This window comes from Pelodiscus sinensis, chromosome 5, assembly GCF_052426305.1.
Source record: "Pelodiscus sinensis isolate ZL-2025 chromosome 5, ASM5242630v1, whole genome shotgun sequence".
NCBI lineage: Eukaryota > Metazoa > Chordata > Testudines > Trionychidae > Pelodiscus > Pelodiscus sinensis.
The window spans coordinates 60,333,273-60,355,953 of record NC_143056.1 but is presented as its reverse complement, the minus strand read 5'-3'; the positions used below and the strand labels follow the sequence as shown (position 1 = coordinate 60,355,953).

Genomic DNA, 22,681 nt, shown 5'->3' with positions numbered 1-22,681 from the left:
AAGCAGTGCCTCACTGTTTATACTGCTATTTATGCCCATGCTAGCTGGGTGTGCAGTCGCTGTACTCTATGTGCCATTTGTGTAAACCTACTCTGAGATGGGATCTCTGGGCTGCAGGCCTCTTCTTCATCAAGAACGTTAACCTAACAGCACCTCCTGAGTTTGGCATCTTTCAGCCCTTTTACCTCCAGGGACCTGTGACCGCAGCTGATTAAAGTAACTCAAATCCAGCTTCCTCAAAACAAAGTAGCCTTTATTTGCCTGAAGGAAAAGGAACACCGTGTTTAGGAAAATAGCTTAAAGCAAGACATTGATATTTATGTCATTATCTAAGATTAACCTTTTGAGCCACAGCTTGCGTAGATCCTGCTTATTCCTGTCTCTGGCCTTGGAGGGAAAGCCTGTGCGGGCAGTTTCTGTGTCTTCCTGTCTGCTAGCAGCTCATCTCCAGCTGCTGACATCTCGCTCACTCCCCCTCTTTATGCAAATCAACATATGTAAGGCTTAGGATCCCATTTGAACCTTGGCATGCAGCCTTGGGGAAGAGGAAACCATTCAGCTTGGAGGCTGGAGGCAGTGAAGCACGTCAGTCCCAAATTAATAATTCTTCCTATATTTTTTCCTTAAGGAGCCATATCTTTTTCATTGTGTTGTTTCTTGTGTGCTTTCCTTTTAACAGTCTCCTTTGGTCTAACTCTGTGCCTTCAGACAGGACAATATAACATATGGAGATATTCCTGTCTCACAGAGCTGGAAGGGACCTTGAGAAGTCATCAAGTCCAGTCCCCTGCCCTCATGGCAGCATCAGGTACTATCCCTGACAGATTTGCCCCAGATCCCTAAACAGCCCTCTCAAGGATTAAACTCACAACTCTGGGTTTTGGAGGCCGCCACTGAGCTATCCCTTAAGTGCACATTATATTTATTAAAATAGTACACATAACTCATTATATATACATAGGAATATCACATTTGTTTTATCTAACTGGCATTGCTGAAGGGAATTTATTCTTAAGGTATTTGTCAAGATGTACACATTTGTTTTTACAAAAATGGTATGGATTGATTTAGTTTTTCATATGCAACACATTCATTATATGATCACTTTTATTTTATGGGAGTGTAATACAATGATCATGTCATCTGTTACTCTTTACTATGAACAATGATAATGCACACTGTTGCTAGGGATGGTTCCTTGTTTTGTTTTGCTCTATGATTACTACAGTGTAAACAGTCTAAGTAATTACATCCATACAAACTATGTAAATAGAATATTAGGATTGCAAAAGTGAGCACTTTAAAATGAGGAAATGCATGTGCAACCCTAATTTGGCCCCTGTGTGCACATGCTTTGTGATTAGAGATGATCAGGAAACAGTTTTTTGCTGGAAAATGAGAAGTCATTGAATCTGACTGCTAAAGGAGCGATTTTGGGGAAAAGTCTGGTTCTACTCCTGCAGCCCCGGGATGGAGCACCACAGCCTGCTGTGGTGTTGGTGTAGTCAAAACATAAGAAAGGAAGGGTGAATTTTGTTCTAGCACTGATAGGGTATGCCTACACTGGAGGCTAAAGTTGAGTTAAGATATGCAACTTTGGTTAAGTTAATTGTGTAGCTGAAGTCAAAGAAGCTTAACTTGACTTTTGATGCTGTTTACACAGCATTAAGTTGAATGAAGAAGATTCTTCCTTTGACTTCCCTTACTTCTCATGAAATGAGGATTACAGAATTCAGAGGAAGAAGCCTGTTATTTTGAAATTATTTTGAACAGGCTTGCTGAGTAGACACACACTGTTATTTTGAAATAACATAAGTTATTTCAAAATAAGCTAGCTATAGGGTCCTCAAAAAACATAGCTACCAAACTCTTACAAGACGTCTTTGAACATGTGTAAATGGAGATTTTCCAGAAATTTATAACTTGGTCTAAATTATAACTCTGTGGCCGCAGCGCCAGTAAATAAACAAACTGGGCTGGCCAGTTAATGTGTTTCTCAAAGTGATTCCGTGGAACACTTTCAGAAACACTGGTCTAAAGAGTATAGTTTATAAATATAAATATTTATAGATGTAAATAGACCTTGTTCTGACTCCAGCACCTGGGCTAAGCAAGAAGTGTTGGGAGGGCATTGATTTTCTAGTTGACAATCAGGGAAAAATGCAGAGGGATGGCATTCTGGAAGGAGGCCAAAGGGAGGCCACGAGGAGTTCGAATTAGAGAGCCTAATTCAAACTACCTACTCCGTGCCACGTGTAGCCGTGGGCACGGAGTCCGCACTAACGGGGATTTAAAAATGGCGGCGCCCGGCAAGATGCCAATGAAGCCCGGGATATTTAAATCCCGGGCTTCATTTGCAACTTCGAATGCCTACATTGGCCACCCTAGTTCAGTAGGGTGGCAGTGTAGACATACCCTCTGAGAGTTTGGTGTACTAGTCTGGGTTGGAAGGAGAACCTAATTTCGTCTTAGGGTTCTACATGTGAATGCTCTCTTGGAGTTATATACCTAACATATTTCTTGCAAGAAGCCAAGGGGCAGAGGGAAGAGGAGGACAAGGACTCCACTCATAACTTTTAGCCTAGTGATTAGGATACCCCCTCTCCTAGTTCAAGTTCCCTCATTGCATCAAAAGTAGAATGGGTCTGAAAAAGGCTCTACCACCTTCCATGGGAGTGCTCAAACACTTGAGCTGTGTGATAGTTTGATGAGGGATTCTTCTGTCTCTTTTCTTCTTGGATAAACACTAGAGAGTCATAAGGAGCAGGGGACTGGATCCTGGGCTTCTCACATTCTGGGTTGTGCCATAACAATCAGACTATAGAATCATTCTCATGCCCATGCTCTCTTTCTCTGATACCATGACTTTTGTGTGGCATTAACATGCTCAGAATATGCCTGGCAGATAGGCCGTGCACGTGGGTTAGGGGAGGAGTGCCAATCTTCTTCCAGTTTGTGAATCGCAGTGGGTCTTAAGCATCCATACACCTAGACTGAGGCAACAGTGCACATGTCCAGAGGTAGAAACATAGCTATTTAGGGAACTTTTACCGCAAAAACATAGCTGCTGAGTGACTTGAGGCAGAAGGTGGCCAGGGGGAGGGAGGTGATTAAATAATAGAGTCTCCTACATCTGGGACTTTGGTGCCTAATTGCCACTTTAAGCACCTAAGTCCCTTTGTGAATCGATTCTCTTACGTTCAATAGTTGTTTCTGCATAAGGATTTAAGAATGAGGTGCCTAGTGCTTCAACTTTTTGGGATGAAAGACTCTATAGAAAATGTAAGCTATTACTGTCATTATTACTAAATCATGGAAACATGAAGTGCTTTGAATTTTTAAGTAGTAGTCTTTTTTGAAACCTCCCATTGATTAAAATTAGAGTGCTGCTTAAAAATTCATGGCATGAACTGATCAATAAAAATGTAAAATACTTATTTAGGAGAGCAATACCCTCTCTCTTCCAGTAGAAGAAATTTCTATATAATAAAATCCATGTATAGCAGTATCGGAAACATGTCATTATCTTTAATAAAGCGATTGCTTAAGCTCTAATAATTAGCCTGCTAGTAATATTAAAATGATCATACTTTTCTCCAGGAGTCATCAATGATTCATATAAAGTATATGCACTCCTGCATTCACATATACAGTGTGCTTGCCAACTATTTAAAAATAATACTGTTTGAAAATGATCCTATCAAGATAGCACATTTTAAACAAGTCCAGATAATTGCTTCTTTCAATCTGGGAAGGAGGAAAGGGGAATCAGGGGAGTGGGGAAGAGAAGTTCAAATAAGACCCAAAGCCTTGATCATATTGATATTTTTTTCTCTTGAAAAATGTTTACATTGGTGTGCCAAGAATTTTTAATATGCTTTTAAAACAGCTATGCATCCACTACAGTCTACAAGATGAAATCAGACTTGTATTAGTATTAATATTTTCAGATGGTTTGTTTATTGTAACACAGCTGGGCTTCTAAAGCAACAGCTGAAATTAACTGCAAGCAATGGAATAGCAATTTGCTTTTTCACAGCTTTAAGGGTTTTTTTTTCACAGCAGCTTTTAAGGTGTGCTGTTTAAAGATCTTTGTCTTGGTGTAGCTATATTGTACAGGTAAAGTGTATTTATTTGCATAGGTATCATTTGGCACTTTCTGCACCCAGGATCTGGGTTATGGGGGTGTCTCTAAATATGCTAGTTGGCCCAGGCAGTTTAAACTAAACAACCATCTTTAGAAAAAGCTGTTTGTCTGAGTTCAGTTTGCATTCTGATGCAACCACATTTTTCCTTTTCCATAATACTGAACTAGTGATGTATTGGACAGTTCTTTAGTGGAGAAAAAACAAGGCCAAATGTCAATGCTAGGCAGCTAAAATCATAATCAAGTATCTAAGTAAGTTGCTTGATTGGTATTTCTGTAAGTGTGGTCTGTGGACCCACAAGTAGTCTACAACCATTGTGCAAGTGGGCCGTAGGGTCAGGGTTCACCCCCCACTCCCACAGTGGGAGCCGACACTGGTGTTCTCCCCTGCGAGGTTGAAGTGCTAGCACTGATTTCCTGCTCTGTGTGTGTGTGTGTGTGTGTGTGTGCATGGTGAGGGAGCCCTGAACCTCGTGTGCTGGATCTGGCTTGTTGGGGGAGGAAAATGGCTCTGTGTGCTGCCACTGCCTCTCCCCCCAACTGAGGGAACGGCAGCACAAGAAACTGCTTACCTGGAGGCTTTCCCGGCTGCTCCCATTGGCTGAATCCCCACCCCCCAGCTTGCTCCTGCACCTCACCCTCCCTCTTGCCTCAACCCCCATCCTGCACCCATTTTGTCATCGTGGTAAGCTATGCCTACATCACAGACGGGGTTTTTTTTTCCAGAAAAACAGCCATTTTTCCAAAAAAAAAAATTCACTTACATCTACACTGCAATCGCGTTCTTTTGGAAGAAAAATCGAAAGAACAGAGGGGTTTTTCTGACATTGGTAAACCTCTTCTACAAGAAAGAAGCCTTTTTCTGAATGAGCTCTTTTCCAAAAGAGAAAGTGTTTTCAAAAGAAGAGGAAAGAGGAAAAAGCACTGGTGCCCTGGTAGCCATTCCGTCCATAGTAATCGCAGTTTCAGTGTGGACATTATCTTTCGAAAAAGCAGATCACTTTTTCGATGTGCTTTGGCAATGTAGACGCTCTTTTTCTGAAGAAGTTTTTTCAGAAGATCTTTTCCAGAAAAGCTTCCGAAAGTAGCCTGCAGTCTAGACGTAGCCATAGTTGGCTGTTGGTTCTGTGAAAAGGCTTGCATTGAGTGGGGTGGGCCGCGAGCCAAAAAGTTTGAGAATGACTGCTTTAAACCAATGGGAGCTACTGTTTCTCTGCACACCTGAAAATTAGGTTACTCTTTTGGGGATGGAAATGTGGACTTAGTGACCTATATTTAGATAGCCAAGTAAAGTTTGAATATTTTGTTACTGGAATGTGGAAGATCAAGGATTTTAGTCTTAGTTCTGCCATGGATTTGTTTTATGTTGGGTCAAATTTCTTAACTTCTCCATAGATCAAATTTCCCATATTTAAAATAGTGTTACTTACCCAGCTTCTAAAATTGCATTGAGCTCCGTGTTTGAATAGTGCTATATAGATGCTATTCAATACCCTTTCTACAACAGTCATTTTTTACAGACAATTTATTTATGGTTTGTAGTGGTGAATTTAAAATTACTTGTGATCTATCTTGAAGTTGAATCAAGGACTAGAGTAGATTATAATGTTGAAATACTTCATTTGGTAAGGAAAGCAAGTGCATGAAGAGGTGCAAATATAGTGGATTTTCTGACTGATTCATGTGCCTAGTTCTCATTATAACAAATGTAAATTACTAAAAACAGGCAACCATGGAAGAACTGAATCTATGGCCTGCATGATTGGAAGGCTTGCTTTAAGTAGTGATGAACCAATGATGTTTTCAATATTTCTCAGTTAGCAAAGCCTCCTAATATCCTGTTTCATGGTAAACTATTATAACAGAAATAATGTATTTTGATGTTGGGCAAAGCATGTTTTATCCTTGTCTCATCATGCTAAAATATCTGGCAGTTATAATGTTCCAGAGAACTGCCCTGGAGTTTGAAATGTCCCCCCCCCCCTTCTGCTTTTCAATGCAGCTGAAAAAAAAACAATAAAATATCTATGTATCTGGCTCCAAATCTGACCTTCCTGATTGTCAGATCACGATAGTCACCACTCAGTGCACCTGGATTACACACATAACTTCCATTCATTACAGTGAGTAAAAGAGCAAGATAAGCCCAAAGATGTCTGATGTTTTGCTATGAAATACATGCAGTCCCCTTACTAAAGGGGCCTCTGTTTTATTCTAAAAACACCCTGTGTGCTACAATCCAGACTACAATTCCCATGAACCCTTGGAACAAAAGAGGTATGGGGACTCTTGTGGGAGAGAAGAGGCTCTCTCCATGTGCTTGAAGAAGAGGCCTAGCAGTCTGGGACTCTGCCTTGCAGTTTGGAACCAAAGGGGGAGCCAGGCTACTGCCAAGGACATTGACCCAGTGCAGGGGCTTTTGGATGCAGCTACTACATGCCTGTTGGAACTGGGAGTTAGCAGGCTGCTTCCTATAGGCACAGCATGAGGCAGTAAGTTTGGGCCTTGCTGGAAGAGTGCTGCCTGGGACAGAGCTGCTGTTTAGCCTGGACCAAACCCTCACTAAAGCTGCAACATCAGCATGCCAACGCAAGCAAGTGTCTGGGACTGAGTCTAGGGGTGTGCACACTCTGGGGTAGAGGAACTGTTGTCTAGCTATATAAGCTTCAGTTATTATGTGTTTTGTTAATGCTATTCCTTGCTAATCTGTTAATCCCTGTGTAGTTAAGTAAAGATGGTTTATTTTAAAGTATTCTATTAGATGTATATGATTTGTGGTTGTTCTGTAATTATATCCAGCTTTATGTTGTAATGAGTATATTCCTGGAGGCTCTCAAGGCACCAGTGTGTGTACAAGGCCAGCCAGGTGGAGGCACCGCCACTTTACATTCATTGCCAGCAAGGGACTGCAGCAAGGGGGTAGATAGGGCTTTCCCCCAGCTAAACACCCATCACCACTGGGGTACTCAGGATCTCTTTTTTGGGTTAAAACACCAGGCGCCTAGGCACACCTGTGAGAGTGACCTGCTCCCCAGTAACCCGGGGAGGAAAAAGGGGGTTACATACATATTTTTAAATTAATTTAAAACTATTTTCAGAATACACTTCTGTTGTTTTTACTTCCTGTACCAGATTGCTTGCTCTCTCTTTTCCTTGATTCCATAAAAGTAAACATCTTGGCACCTTGTTTTTTAAGCCTCCTAATAATTGTTTCACCATGAGAAATCTCACTGTGATGGATGTATTAGTCTGTCAGGGTTATTTAAGTATATATATTGCAAAGGTTATATACAGTGCCCTATGCTAATGAACCTTAGTAGAGGCTCGATCCTGAAAAGAGGTGAGCATTCTGCTCTTGATCTAACAAAGTACTTAAGCACCTGCCTAACTCTGCGCATGTGAACAGTCCCGTTTAAGTCCATGGAACTGCTGATATAAAGATAAGCACACAGTTCAGTACTTTTGGTGGACTGGTGTCTGAGAGCTAAGCACTTTGAAAGATTGATACCATGATTTTTCAGACTTGACTTACAGTTTACCTGTACAGGCTAGCTTTTCTATTGATGAATGAAATCTGCTTGTGATCATCTCTTCTGATGTCAGTGTAATGTTTGATTGTGTACAGACCCAAGTGCACTAGGGCTACCTCCAAAGTAAATGAAGGGCCACCCGCTTGTAATCAAGAGAATGTGTTGACATGGACTTGGCAAAGAGATTAAACACTAGTCTTTAGAAAATAATCCTTAGTGTGCACCATGTTTAAATACGTAAATGTTTGATGCCAGCATGACTCATGTTTAGTTATTAATACAAATCCAGAGATAAGGTATTTGACAAGAACACACTTCTGTGTACACTGAAACTAAGAATGTTGTATAATACTGAGAATTTCAACTAGCTTTTTTTCAGTCTCACTGAAATCCTTTGGGGAAGGGAATTGAATGCCAGCTCTATTATAATCTAAAGAAAGCCAAACAATAAGACTTTGTAGGCATGCTGGCTATGCTATGAAACAGAAGGATTTAGTGCATCAGGCACTAGTTAAATTCAGTCAAGCTAAGGCCTGTCAAATGGGATATATATGCTAACATTGTGGGTAGTCTATTTTAAACTATTTTTAAAACATACAAAGGAAGAAAATATTTAAGGGTAAATACAGGAGACTAGTAAGTGGGTCTGGCTGTGGAGAGCTAATCAGGAAATGCCTTTTCCATTTCACAGGAAATTCCACAATTTTTAATTTTTTTCCATCTGAGATCAATCGAAACCAAAATGTTTGAAAATTTCCTACAAAACAATTTAAAAAATACATTTCGGGTCAATCAACATGAGTTGATTTGATAAAAATCAAAACATTTCATTACGAATTTGACCTTTTCAAGCTTAAAACATTTAATTAAAGAAGTCCTTTTGAAAAAAAAAATCATAACATTCCGATCAGAAAATGTTGAAATGAGGATGTTTCAACATTATAAAAATGTTGTGTTTAGTGTGTTTAAAGCAAAATGACATCACCATGGCCACATTTTAAAAAACTTTTAGAATTAAAGAACATCTCTTTTAGAATCCCCACCCCGCCCCAGTTCTAATTGTACTTTTACATCCATTGATCTCAAAATAGCAAGACGGGTACATGTTCTTATTTTCATTTTTCAGAGTAGGAAACAGACACAGAGAAATAAATGTGTTCAAGTCAACAATGCAGTTCAGGCTAAGGAATGAGTAAAATGCAGAGACAGAAAGAGATAAAAATATGTCCAGGCTTATTTTCTCCAAATGGAAAATTATTGATTTTAAAATTTCTGGAGCAACTTTACTGACCAACACTTGCGTATATTGCAATTGGTTCAGGATTTTATTATTTAATATAAATATAAAGGCAGTATTTTTCAGCTCTGTAATTCCATTAACCCTTTCTGTAAAAGATGAGAGCTAACCCTGAACAATGATAATCACAGACTTCTTTCCCACTTCACTGAGCAAAGTTGTAACCATAATTTTCATTGTTAAAGTAAATTTTGCTACTTTGAATTACACCATTTCACACCATTCTGTCAGCTGTTGCTTTTCTTGCTGTCACCTTCATGCATAAAAAATGGCACTGGAGAAGCAACAGAAAGAAGCTGGAATTATGGAGATCAAAGATCTAGTGTGAATCTCTAGTATGGAGACCTTTCCTTAACCGATGATCTGCCTTCTGATAGAAAAGCCCCAGCATTGGAGTGCCCTTTAATGAAACCACAAGAGAAAATGGCACCTTCACTAATGACTGTGTGATCTAAATACATTTATAGCTTTTTCATATTAGCCCTCAGAGGGGTAGCTGTGTTAGTCTGCATCTGCAAAAACAACTTTAAGGTCCTGTGCTACCTTAAAGATTAACAGATTTATTAGGGCATAAGCTTTCATGGGTAAAACCCACTTCATCAGATGAATTGAAATGGAAGTTACAGAAGAAGCAGGAGTATATATAAGGAAGGAATGCTTGTGTTAATGAAGCTCCTTATTCCACTGGATAATTTGAAAGCTTTCCCCCTCTGTAAATATTGAAAATAGAGAACCTTTAACAAAGGTGATGCAGAAGGAAAGTGTTTTCAGAACTCCTTAGTCATCCTCCAGCTGGTCCTTCACTAAATGTGAGTTCGCTCTGAGGTAGCAAAGAAACATCTTGAGAGCAATGACAATGTAACTGGTATTCATATTAAAATGGTGCATCAGGGAGGATTTCCTTTACTCTGGTAAAGTGTGTTCATCCCTACCCTTTCCAGATACTCCATAACCATATAACAAATGGTCTGGTAGCACTTTATAAACTAACGAAACATGTAGATTGTATCATGAGCTTTCGTAGTAACAGCCCACTTCTTTAGATGACCAGAGTTATGAGTTGGGGATATGAAAACTCGAAATAAATAGGAGAGGGAAGGGGAGGGGGAAGAGAAAATAAAAGGGAAGGGGGTGGGAGACAGAGCATCATTAAGTATCTGGAGAATGGGTACTTAAACCTAAGCAGATAAAAATCAAAGTCAATAGATAGATTCCTAAAACAGGAAGGATACCACTTGGATGCTCTGTCTCTCATCCCCCCTCCCTTTTTCTTTCTCTCCCTCCCCCCCCGTCCCTTCTCCCTCCTATTTATTTCGAGTTTTCATATCCCCAACTCATAACTCTGGTCATCTGAAGAAGAGGGCTGTGCCCACGAAAGCTCATACCACCATCTACATGTTTCTTCCTCCACACCCTCCCCACACCGCCAGGGATGCCGAGAACCCCGCACCATGGTGCTGGGAGACAGTTGGACTGGTGAGACCTCTAACCCTGAGCCCTGAGCTTCTCCTCCTCCTTCCTCCCCTTGCCTCCCCCTGCCAGCTCCCTCCTCCCAGGTTTCCCCCTCCCCGTCCCACCTTCCATCCTCCCCCCTCCCACCTTCTTTCTCTCCATCCCTGTTTTGTTCAATAAAGAGGCTTCGTCGTAATGAACACGTGTCTTTTATTGTACAGCAGGAAGGTGGGTTAGGGACGGGTAAATGGAAGGACGTGAGGGAGGAATGAGGCACAATCCCCCAGTGGGGCACACCAGGGAGACTGTTACTGCCTGTACAATGTGCTGCCAGGCTCGCAGCAACATGTCCAGGAGAAGCACCAGAGTGCCCAGTGGCTGCTCCAGCTCCATGCTGCAGAGTGCTGTGATGTCCTGAGTGAGGGCAACCAGAGCACACAGAGAAAAAAATGCTTTGCTGTCCCTCAGCGAGGTATGCAAGCAAGCAGGGAACCAGCTGTCCGGGGGGAGGTAGGGGTCCCTTTAAGCACAGGCCTCAGATTCCTTGTGTGGCTGCTGCCTAAGGCTAACTACTGACCTGATGCCCTGCCAGAACCAGTTCTGGCCGGCCTTTAATGCGATTCAGCATCCTATCAGTGCGGACGCGCTATTTCGAAATAGCATTTTGCTACTTCAAATTGCATTTTGTTTCTAGACACGTTATTTCGAAATAAGCTATTTCAAAATAATGCTGTAGTGTAGACATACACCGACAGACTAACTTGGCTACCTCTTGAAGCATTCAGAAAGAGACTGTTATCACTAGCTCGTGATATAACTGAGTAACATATTTGGGTGCTTCCCATCCAGAAAAGTCAAGAATTGCTTCTTAAGTGCAATTTAAGTTTTTTGTCTTTGAAATGCACCACATTGCACTAAGTAGCAGGTATGTTTAACAATTTTCTTGAAGGAGGAATGTTTCTACAAGTGTGTTAATATCCCCATCCCACTTTCAGCATATTCTCCAGCATATTGTTGCATACATTATCCATCAAAATACATTTTTGTATGGTAGCAGGAGATTGCACTGTGTTTCTGTGAATAGCAACAAGTCAATTTTTACTATGTGAATTAAAGAAATGGCCTTTCTATGGCACCTATCTCTGTAGTTTGCATTTTGAACTAATGTGGTATGCTGCATACACCCTCATGAGGCAGAAAATTAACTCATTTTACAGTTGGAAAACTGATACATGGAAAAGTTGCATTATTTGTCTTGTCATCTAGTGTCTATAGAAAAGCCAGAAACAGAACCCAGATCTCCTGACTTCTAATTCTGAGCCTTAAATACTGGGCTCTCTTTTTTTTATAGCACCAGTTCCTCATATTAGACAAGTCGTATTGGTCATTTATTTTCACACATCTCAAAAAAAAATCCTGGCTTTATATAATTCATCTCACTTGGAAATCACATTATTAAGGGGCCTTTCCATTCCTTTTTTAAACTTGTATTTCTCAAGAAAGCTTCATTATTAATTATAAATAAAGAATAAAAAGTACAACAAGTTAGCAGAAAGTCAATGTCATGGTCCCAGTTTAGGAGTGTCTGTATTTAAAAGACACTATCATTTGCCTCAGTGATTTAAAAGCATTCTGTACTGATATTAGCTATACTGTAACATTCCCAGTGTGTCCCAGGCCCACTATGGCAGAGGCAGGGAAGTTGGTTTTATACTTTAGAACCCAGTCCCTCCAATAACAAATGTCCCTATCTGCTAATCTATAGAAAGACCGTCTGTGTTGGAAATTTTCCCCACATGATGGTTTTGTTGCTCACATGGTATGGGTAAAAGTCTTACGGGGTAGCCATGTTAGTTTGTAACTGAAGAAAACTTAAAAAAAAAAAACAACAAATGGTCCTACAGCACCTTAGGGTATGTCTACACTGCCACTCTAGTTCGAACTAGGGTGGTTAATGTAGGCATTCGAAGTTGCAAATGAAGCCCGGGATTTAAATATCCCAGGCTTCATTTGCATCTTGCCGGGCGCCGCCATTTTTAAATCCCCCTTAGTGCGGACTCCGTGCCCGTGGCTACACATGGCATGGAGTAGGTAGTCCATGCCCGCGGAGTCCGCACTAAGGGGGATTTAAAAATGGCGGCGCCCGGCAAGATGCAAATGAAGCCTGGGATATTTAAATCCCGGGCTTCATTTGCAACTTCGAATGCCTACATTAGCCACCGTAGTTCGAACTAGAGTGGCAGTGTAGACAAACCTTTAGAGACTAACAAAAAAATGTAGATGATATCATGCGCTTTCGTGGGTACAACCCACTTCTTCAGATGACTGGAGCAAGGGGTTCAGAGGTCCAAAATTCTTTCTTATCTGCTCTCAACATCTGACCATCAACATCACAGCTTCTTTTGAGTGGTTTGTTTTAGATGTTCTCTCATGATTGCCTGTTTGTTTCCTCACTACTGCTTACATAGCCACCATGTTACACCATTAAATTTTATCTTCTGCTATGGTTGATTTTAATTAGGGAAATTCAGAGGTCAGTTTGTTTTAATTATTATCTTTACTGCAAGTGGGAACTGATTCTTAATATGCAATAGCACCAGTAATTTAAATAGAATTGGTAAGCTAATAATTGTTTTAGCTAGTCTTTTTCTTGGTAAATTTGTAGATACAGGATCAATTTCCTATGCAAATTTTCTGCTGTGGACCATAGTTCAGAATACCATCTTCAGGATGCCATGAAGAAATAGCAGGACTTTTGACTGTCTAAAAGGTGGGTTACCTTTTGGATATTTGTGTTATTCCCTTGTGGATCATTCAGCAAATACCTCTTTTAAATTATGATATAGTTGTCTTTTAAAGCTATCCTGTTTCATCCAAAGCCTTGGCTGCCCAAATGATTGTGTTATCAAACTGAAATCTGCCTGTTCTTCTGGAGCTGTTCACCTATGGCTTATCCCTCACTTCGTATAGCATGTGATGTCAGATTTAGGGTATGTCTGCACTGCAGCGTTTTCCCGGAAAACGGCCATTTTCCCGGAAAAACAATACTTGCGTCCACACTGCTATTGCGTTCTTTCAACAGAAAGTCAGAAGAACGGAAGGATTCTTCCTCTTTCTATGAGGAAGAAGCCTTTTTCCGAAAAAGTTTTTTTGGAAAAAGGCGTGTGTGGACGCAGAAGAGGGAGTTTTTTCGAAAGAAGAGACCTCCGGGAAATAACACAGGTGCCCTGGTGGCCACTCTGTCCAAACTAATAAGGACTTTATAGTTCCTGTCTCCTGCCAGCTCTTAAGGCTGCAGGCACCAGGACAAGCCTTGTGGCAGGAAGCTGGGCCTGGGAGCTGCACCTCACCACATGGCTCTGACTGCCACCCACTTTTGGACCCTTGGCTCAACCACAAACCTCCTGAAACTCCGCTGACCCTCACAGAGGACACCACTAGGGCTCACAGGGCCCTGCCTGGGGCACCAAATGGCATGCGCTCTCCTGGTCCAGGGCAGAGATCCTGTCCCTCCTCGAGCTGTGGGAGGAGGAGGAGACGCTGCAGGATCTCCCCTCCCAGCGGCTCAGTGCTGATATCTATGGCTGGATGGCCAAGGCTCTTGCATTAGAAAGGCAGGATAAGGGATCCCCTGAAGGCAAAGGGGGTGGACCCTGGAGTGTCCTGAAGGCGGGAAGGTGGGGGAGTGGATCCTGGAGTGGCTTAGGGCACTCAAGCAGTGGTACAAGTACCTTTAGGGGTATTCAAGAGAAGTCGGGTGGGGGGAGGGGAGTAGATCAACACAACTGGAAATGTCCCCTGGACATTAGAACAGGTGCAGAGCAAGGTTAAAGCGCTCCATCAGGGTTGGGTCACGAAGCGCTCCGGGGCAGAACCGCACTACTACCCTACTATCAGGAGCTCCACCAAATCCTGGTGAATCCCTTTTCCCCACTCAGGGCTACAGACACCTATTGCCCCCCACCCAGAGCTCCCTGCTGAAGAGGAGAAGGATTAACAGCAGCTGCAGGAGGAGGAAGACACAGCCAGCACAGTCATCCTGACCCTGGAGCTGGTATCCCAGGCCCTAAATGTCTTGCAGGCATCCTCTGAGGATGGAGAGGGATCATCAGGTGAGTGCTCTCAGTGTTCCATATTCACAGGGCGGGGGAGGCGAGTGCAAAGGAGATGGGGTGCGATTGTTGCTCAGCCTGGACATCATGCTGCAGTCCGTGCACGTGGGATCACATTCAGTGCCAGTCTGTGCCATCTGGCCTCACGAGGTAGCCCTAGAGCACCCCCGGACTCCTGCTCACAGGCTCTTGGGAGGCCACACACACGTCTGACCCCTTCACTCCTGGCTGGCCTCTGCCCCCCACCCCACTAGGAAAGTCTCCCCCTTCCTCTTCCTGATGTTGACGCCACCTCAGGGATGTTGTGCTCCCCCATGTCGAAGTGGGTCAGGAGTCACCTGAACTGTGCCTTCAAGCATCCAAAGGTGCACTCCATCTGGTCATTGAATTGGTCCCTGCTGGGGTCCAGGTGACTGTGGTAGGACTTCATGAGCCATAGAATTAGAGGGTAGGCTGCATCCCGGATGATGCACAGTGGCATCTGCAAGTTCCCCACATGAAAGTCACACTGGGAGAAGAATGTGCCAGCCTCCAGCTTCTGGTAGAGGCTAGAGTTTCTGAAAATGCAGGTGCCATGTGCCCTTCCTGACCACCCGACGAAAATGTCCATGAACTGTCCATGGTGATCAACCAGAGCCTGCAGCATCATCGAGAAATAGCTCTTGTGGTTGATGTATTGGGCAGCTCGATGTAATGGTGCATGGATTGGGATGTGGGTTCCATCATTCACTCCCTCGCAGTTGGGGAACCCCAGGGCGGCAAATCCTGTGACGATTGGGTCCAAGTCTCCCAGGCAGATGACCCTGTGCAGCAGGATAGCGTTGATGGCCCTCACAACCTGCAGAAGGAGACAAACACACAAAATAAAGAATGAGAGAGGGAGTGCCCGAGCCCTTGGGAGGTGCCTGCCTCTCTCTCTTCCCCCCTCAAACACCCCAGGAGCCACCCTCTATGAGGCCACCTCCCCAGCAGGGCAGTGTAAGGATGAGATGGCAAGATGGTGTAACTGCCTGCAGGCAGATTTGAATGTGGGACCTCTAGAGCTGAGTATAGGTGCCTCTACCCTCTGAGCTAAAAGCCATCTGGCTCCCAGCCCATGCTGTAGAGGTCTCTTGATCTTAACTGTTGCTGTGGTCTAAGTACCACTTGCATTGCTCAGTAACCGCCCTAGGTGTGTGGGTTACCGTGGCACAACCCCCTGAAAGACGCTTGCAGTCTAGAAGTAGTTTCCGTGTGGTGTTATTCTCCATGCTGTTCCAATATGCTAATGATTCAGACAGTCAGATCTTGCCATATCTTTGTGTATATGTGCAAATATGAACAGAATTACAGAGCGTGAATGTGCACATCAGGAGTCAGAACTCTGTTGGAGAGTGCCTTCAGACTCGGCATTGTCTTTGCTTAGTTATGAGTAAATGACAAATTAAGTGAATGTATCATTTGAATTCTGACAGTCCTATGTTTCCGCTAGGACTCATTGAAAGGTTTGAGGAAAAATCCCTGATTGGGAGCAGGTTCTTATCAGCAGAACAAAGTCTGAAGAGTCTGAGTTCTGCACACCCATTCTTAGGACATAATGATGTCATATGACAATTTTGTATGTGGTATTTGCATCAAAGTATTTGCTACCCCAGAACTGGGCAACCTGGTGGAAGCTCATCCTCAGAGTGCTGGTACCAGAAGGAGGCTGGCCACACAGGACAGAAGGAGGCTGGAAAAAGCCCTGACTTTTAGGAGCTCAATCATGGAGTGTAAGGCGAAATTAGTTGTTAGTATCCCTATGTTGATAACGCTCCCTTGTTGATAATGTGTGCTATCCCTGGAGCATGAGCTTTAATTGTTAGGTGTTGTGTTATAAACTTTATGAAAACGTTGTCTATTGTCTATTCTGAGGGTAATCAGAAACGGCCAGACTCCAATCCTTACATCTGAACACCTATTTATCACTTTTTTGGGGAGAGAACTTCTGAGAAACACTTGTTTTTGTGTGTTTTCGGCCACAAATGTCTCTTCTTATAGTTTATACTAGATATTTCCTTCCTCCTCTTTTAGACTGTTTACATGTCTGATCTGGATCATACGCAAAACTTCAGGGTGGTAGTTTCTTTGAGCAGCTCAACTAGTTTACTTTTGGCATTTGTATGGCTCCATCAGAATGAGTTATTTTTCACTCAAGTCAGAACTCATTCAAGTAGGTCATGTATAAATTCTTAGTATTACTGGGAATTAAGCTTCAGATAATGTGTTAACATTTTTGTTTGTAAATTCCACAAATGACAAGTGAACTGAATTGTATCTTTGCAATTAGTGTGTTTCACCAGAAAAGATCAGAGCCTGCTCATTTCTGGGGCTTACCACTCTTTAACCCAGACAGTTACTCATTGGTGAATACTAATTTCCACCAAAGTCTTGACTAATGATGGCTAATCAAAGGGGCAGCGGAATTACCTCCCCTTCCTCCAGCCCCTCTCCCCAACAAATCAATGAGACAGAGGGCTGGGCAACAGTAGCTGATTCAGTGCTCTGGTCCCTGCAACCATAATTGCACTAGAGCAGCCTTGATTAAGAAGAGCTGTGCCTTACTGATGGAACAGGTTGGGCTAAGGAGAGCGAAGAGGCTAATTAGCTCATTAGGCAGAAGGAAGAAAAGACACAGGAAGCCGAGGAAGAAAGTTCAAATTGTGTGAAGGCACTTACAGAAGCAGGGCCCAGAGGTACCTGGGGAAAGTTACCTTCTATTCCTGCCCCTCCTCTCCATGGCCAAAGTGTAAAAATGGGGCTGCATGAGTCTAAAAAGGGGTTAGGGAAGGAAGCCACATGGAGCACTTATCAGAAGAAGGGCTACAAACTGCTTGCAATCTAAAAAGAGGAACTGTCCTGTCACAGGCAAAATTTTTGAATTTTGATTAGCGGTGAACTCTTCCGTTTACCTGTATCTACCTTGCAAGTACCTTTGTCCTTCCCATGCCCACATGGGAATGAAACAGATGAAATTTCATGAGACAAGCTGGTCCTGATGGTATTTGTGGCCTGACAGGAAGTACTAGAAAGTATTCTCAAGAGATATTTCAGCCCAGTTTTGTAAACTCAGGAGACAGCACACAAATCTGATGTGTGTTGAAGTGTGTGGGGTGTATATGTATGAAAAATATGGAATCATTTATATCCTTGTTTCTCCTTCGAGAGGCATCCCTGGGGGTGCTCCACCACATGAGGTGTAGAGCGTCCCAGAACCTCTGGATGGAGTTTCTTCAGCAGTGTCTTGGAGGAGGCCGAGTATGCATGGCGCACGAAGCGCGTGGGCTCCCTCGCTAGCTATGCGCATTCACAGCCCCCACCTCCCTTCAGCTCTTTTCTACCATCCCCGGCTGCACATGGAACCAATGTCGCACAGAAATAAGGAGCTCAAATTGAAAAGGCTCCTCAATGACAACAGCAACTTCCTCTGACCCAGGCTCTGGGCAGAGCTCTTAATCCAACAAGGATAACCTTAAGCCCTTTAAGAAAAGGGCAAGCTCATTACTTCAGCAACCCACCAAGAGGCATTCTGAGGTAAAAAAGTAGATAAGAACCATCTGAGTATGTTTGACCACCCAGGTACTTTGGGCAAACAGTGTAATAAGCCAGAAAGCGCTTCACATGCTGCACTTACTGAGGCAACATGCCATTCCGTGCCAGCCTCAGAAACCCCGGGAACGCTGACCGTTATTGCAGCTCTACCGTTCCTCAGTCTCTCATGACGACACCTTGAGAAAGGATAGAGCATTCAGTGAATGCCGCCCCTTCCTCTCAACTATTAGGGGCTGTAGCTCTCCCTCTCAGCTCTGCAGTAAATACAGGCTCCTTTCAGCTAGTGCAGCCCCCTGCATCATAAACTCCCCTGGTCACCTGCAGGGAGAATAAAGACTTTCAGATTGATTCAACTCTTCACTCCGCTATTTTGAGTGAAGATACGTACATTCAGTGTACAAGAAGCGTGAGAAGGGACAGTTGTGGGGAGAGGATTTCGAACCTCTCATCCAGAAGGGTCACTGGGAACACACAGTCTCATGCAACCAGACCTTCTCAAAGTGCAAATGGCTCCCTGGGCTCCCTATCTGTGGATGCCCCCGCCTGTGGCATAACCCCCTCAGTGGCAAATGTGACACCACTGCACAGAAAGAGACCATGTAAAACTAAGCATATAGATAAGCCTCTTTCATGCTCTACTAAATCTCCTCACAGACACACTAGGAGGAGTGATAATGACAGCCAATATTCCCCTATGTCAGCGACGGGATCTTTGGCTCACACAGCTTCATTAGCTGATACAGGGAAATCAATTCTACCTCCTTCCGCTAACACCGCGGAGGACATTTCCTCTTTTAAAGACTTATTTAAACAGGTTGCACAGGGCCTAAATATCCCTGTGGAGGAAGTACAAGATACTCCCCACGAGCTCACTAACATCCTACAATCCAGCTCATCAACAAAAATTGCTCTTCCTATCAATCCAGCCATTCTTCAATCTGCAAAAACTTTATGGCAGACACCTGCCTCAATTTCCCCCTATAAGCAGAAAGGCGGACTGAAAGTATTTTGTGCCACCCAAGGGATCCGAATTTCTCTTCGCACATCCCCCCATAATTCCCTGGTGGTGGATGCTGCACAACAGAGAAACAAGCAGCAAAATCGCTCAACCCCATCTGACAAGGAGAACAAGAGATTAGAAGCGTTTGGCAAAAGAGTGTGTGCTTCAGCCACACTTCAGGTGAAGGTAGCGAATTATTCAGCCCTACTTAGTAAATACGATTACAACAATTACATGAAAATGAACGCATTTATTGATGATCTGCCAGAAAGCAAAAAAGTACATTTCAAAGCCATTGTCTGAGGTGCAAACAATTTTACGTACAGTGCTGCAAGCTGCGCTCAATGCAGCAGACACAGCCACAAGATCAATGCCTACAGCTGTTACTATGCGGCAGGCCTCCTGGTACAACAATTTGGACTTCCCGTGACAGGTACAGCCAGCTGTGGAAGATCTCCCCTTTGAAGGGGAAAACCATTTTTCCTCAAAAACTAATGAAGTTCTTCAATCTATGAAGGACTCCAGAGCCATTCTCCAATCCTTGGGTATCCAGACTCTACAATGAGAACATGACAATATAGGTACCAACTATATCAAAGACCAAGGTACCAGCAGCCCCCTTTCCAGTACCACAGACAAGAACAACTCCCATATTCACAGCGGGGTTGAAATAGGCAGCGGAGATGACTGTCCCAGACTAATACACCCAGCCTTCCAGGGCAATCCAATAAGCACATTTAAAAATACAGTCAAGAGATTGGAAACCAGAACGCCATCTCCAGAATCAAGGTCCAGACACGAGTGCCATCAACACACTCATATGGTGCTAGACTGTTTTCATTCTCTAGGACTTCTAGTGAACCACCCCAAGTCAATGCTTACAACCTCACAGACCATCCGATTTATTGGGACACACCTCAACTCTGTCACAGCCAGAGCTTCCCTCCCACATGACAGAGTCACTCACATCAGGCGCCTGGCACTATCCTTCTAGGACATGCCTACAGTCACAGCCTCCAACTGCAACCCAGTGGTGCCCAACATGAGATTATTTATGAGGTGTCTCCAAAGCTGGCTTCTAACCCAGTACAAACCAAACATTCATTCACTGACAAAGAGACTAAAAATGCCTCCACCAGTCAAGGCATCATTAAGATGGTGGACAAAGGCATCCAACCTAACTATAGGCACACCTTTCCAATCCACAGAGGTCATCACCATGGATGCCTCACTCACAGGTGGGGGTGCTCACATGAAAAGAAGAACAGCTCAAGGCCTATGGTCTTCTGCGGAGCGTGCTCTGCATATAAATATTTTAGAACTCAGAGCTGTCTGCCTAGCAAGTAAAAAACTGCTCCCTTGAGCAAGAAGTATACACATCCGTGTCTACACGGACAACATGGCATGCATGTTCTATGTAAACCGGCAAGGTGGAACACAGTCTCAGCCCCTCTGCAGAGAAGCCATAGCCCTTTGGAACTGGGCCATAGCACGGGATATCCGATTATCTGCATGCTATCTACCCAGAGCTCTCAGTATGACAGCGGATGTTCTAATCAGAGCCCTCCCACAGGAACACGAATGGGAGATGGACCATACAGTCCTACAAGAGATATTCAGCCAATGGGGCCAACCCTGTATAGATCTGTTTGCCACCAGATCCAACAGAAAATACACAATGTATTGCTTCAGAGCAGGCATGGGAAACGTTCCTTAGGGAACGCTCTGATTCTGACATGGAATGCATCCCTGCTGTATGCATTCCCTTCCCTTCCCCTCCTCAGCAGAGTCATCATAAAGATATGGAGGGACAAAGCAAATCTCATCCTTATAGCTCCATGCTGGCTGCGCCAACCTTGGTTTCCCCTACTTCTCGGGATGACACACAGCCATCCAATCACGTTACCGCAGGTACCTCACATCCTCTTATCACCCGCAAATCAGGACATCTCACCCTCAACTACTGATGCTCCATCTAAAAGTGTGACACCTTAATGGTTCACTGGCATAGAGCTCCACTGTTCCCAGCAAGTCCGGGAGGTTCTCCTGCACAGCAAAGCTCCTGCAACAAGGAAAATATATATTAGTAAATGGACGCATTTTACACACTGGGTGAGCGACCGCAATATACTACCTCAAACAGCCCCACTGCCGGTAATTCTGGAATACATGCTGCACCTAAAGCAGTCTCGTCTCTCCTTAGCCTCAATTAGAGTGCACCTAGCAGCTGTAACAACATTCCACGCACCACTGGATGACACCACTTTATTTGCACACCCTACAACTAAACAGTTTTTGAAGGGTCTGCAAGCTCTATACCCTGACGTGTCACCCCCACAACAACTATGGGACCTCCACCTACGCCTGTCCTCCAAACAGCCTACTTAGCCGATCTGAAGTCCCTACCACCATAAGATAGACTGCTTGTAGTCACCTCATGTGGAGCACTCCAGGGACGCCTCTCGAAGGAGAGTTACTCACCTCCTGTAACTGACATTCTTCGAGATGAGCATCCTTGGGGGGTGCTCCACTACCCTCCCTTCCTTCCCTCTACTTCGGAAACCTTAAGAAAACTCCACAATCATGTAAATCATGCTTCTCTGCTGGGTTCCGGATAGAGAGGGAACTAAAGGGAGGCGGGGGCTGTGCATGCATATAGCTAGCGAGGGAGCCCGCACGCTTCACATGCTGGGCATGCGCAGCCCCCTCCGAGACACTGCTGAAGAAACTCCATCCAGAGGTGCTGGGATGCTCTACACCTCATGTGGAAGAATGTCAGTTACAGGAGGTGAGTAACCTCCTCTTCCCCATTTGCTTATGTAGATTGTAAGCTATTCAGGGTAGATGATGGCAACTTTCTGTGTGTGGACAGCAACCAGCGAATTGTGTGCACTAGTCACACACAGATAATGTTGTGCTGGAAGGTGCTAATGGCTGCTATCATGGAGGTCTTTGATCCAGAGACAGTCACAGACTTCATTAAAGTCAATTATAACATTCTTCCAGGATCAAGAACCCTTTACAGTGAAATAGCTTTAGATAGCGAATGTTACCCCATGAAGCACTAAGCTGCATGGCAAGGCCTGAACAGAGCTAGCTGAGGGTTTTCCTTGGTTGCAAGGTCAGGGGCTAAGGTATTGATTGCAACTTATGTCTAGGGGAGGCACAAAGCCAGCAGATGCAGTTATGTGACTGACTCTGAGAGGAAGTGAAGAGGCAGAGCTTTTCTGGCACAGAGCTCACTGGAATGGCAGACGTGGGTTTCTGAGCAAGGAACATGCCAGCTGTTGCCTTGTTTCTACTATGTTCAAACACACAAGTCTTTGTGTGCATTTTGTAGAATGAACAAAATTACACCAAAGAGATACCTGATTGATTTTTCAACTTAATGGAAACAACCCTCCTAACCATTCAGGCCAGTGGCACGGGATATAATAGTTGTCCAATAGAGCTTGTTGAGATTAATGTTCTTTAACAGATAATCATGTCACTTACAGCGGGTATGTCTACAGTACAGTGTTATTTTGAAATAGCTTATTTCGAAATAACGCGTTTAGGCACAAAATGCATTTC

At 43.7% G+C, this 22,681-nt stretch overlaps 1 long non-coding RNA gene across 1 annotated transcript in view; it reads left to right on the top strand.

The window, feature by feature from the left end:
- LOC106732083 (uncharacterized) overlaps window positions 1-22,681 on the top strand; it is a 469,210-nt gene that overhangs the window by 115,142 nt on the left and 331,387 nt on the right. The window contains exons 4-5 of the long non-coding RNA XR_016349643.1: window positions 13,092-13,196; window positions 14,365-14,538. This is a non-coding gene — a long non-coding RNA (uncharacterized LOC106732083). The remainder of the gene's footprint in view (window positions 1-13,091; window positions 13,197-14,364; window positions 14,539-22,681) is intronic.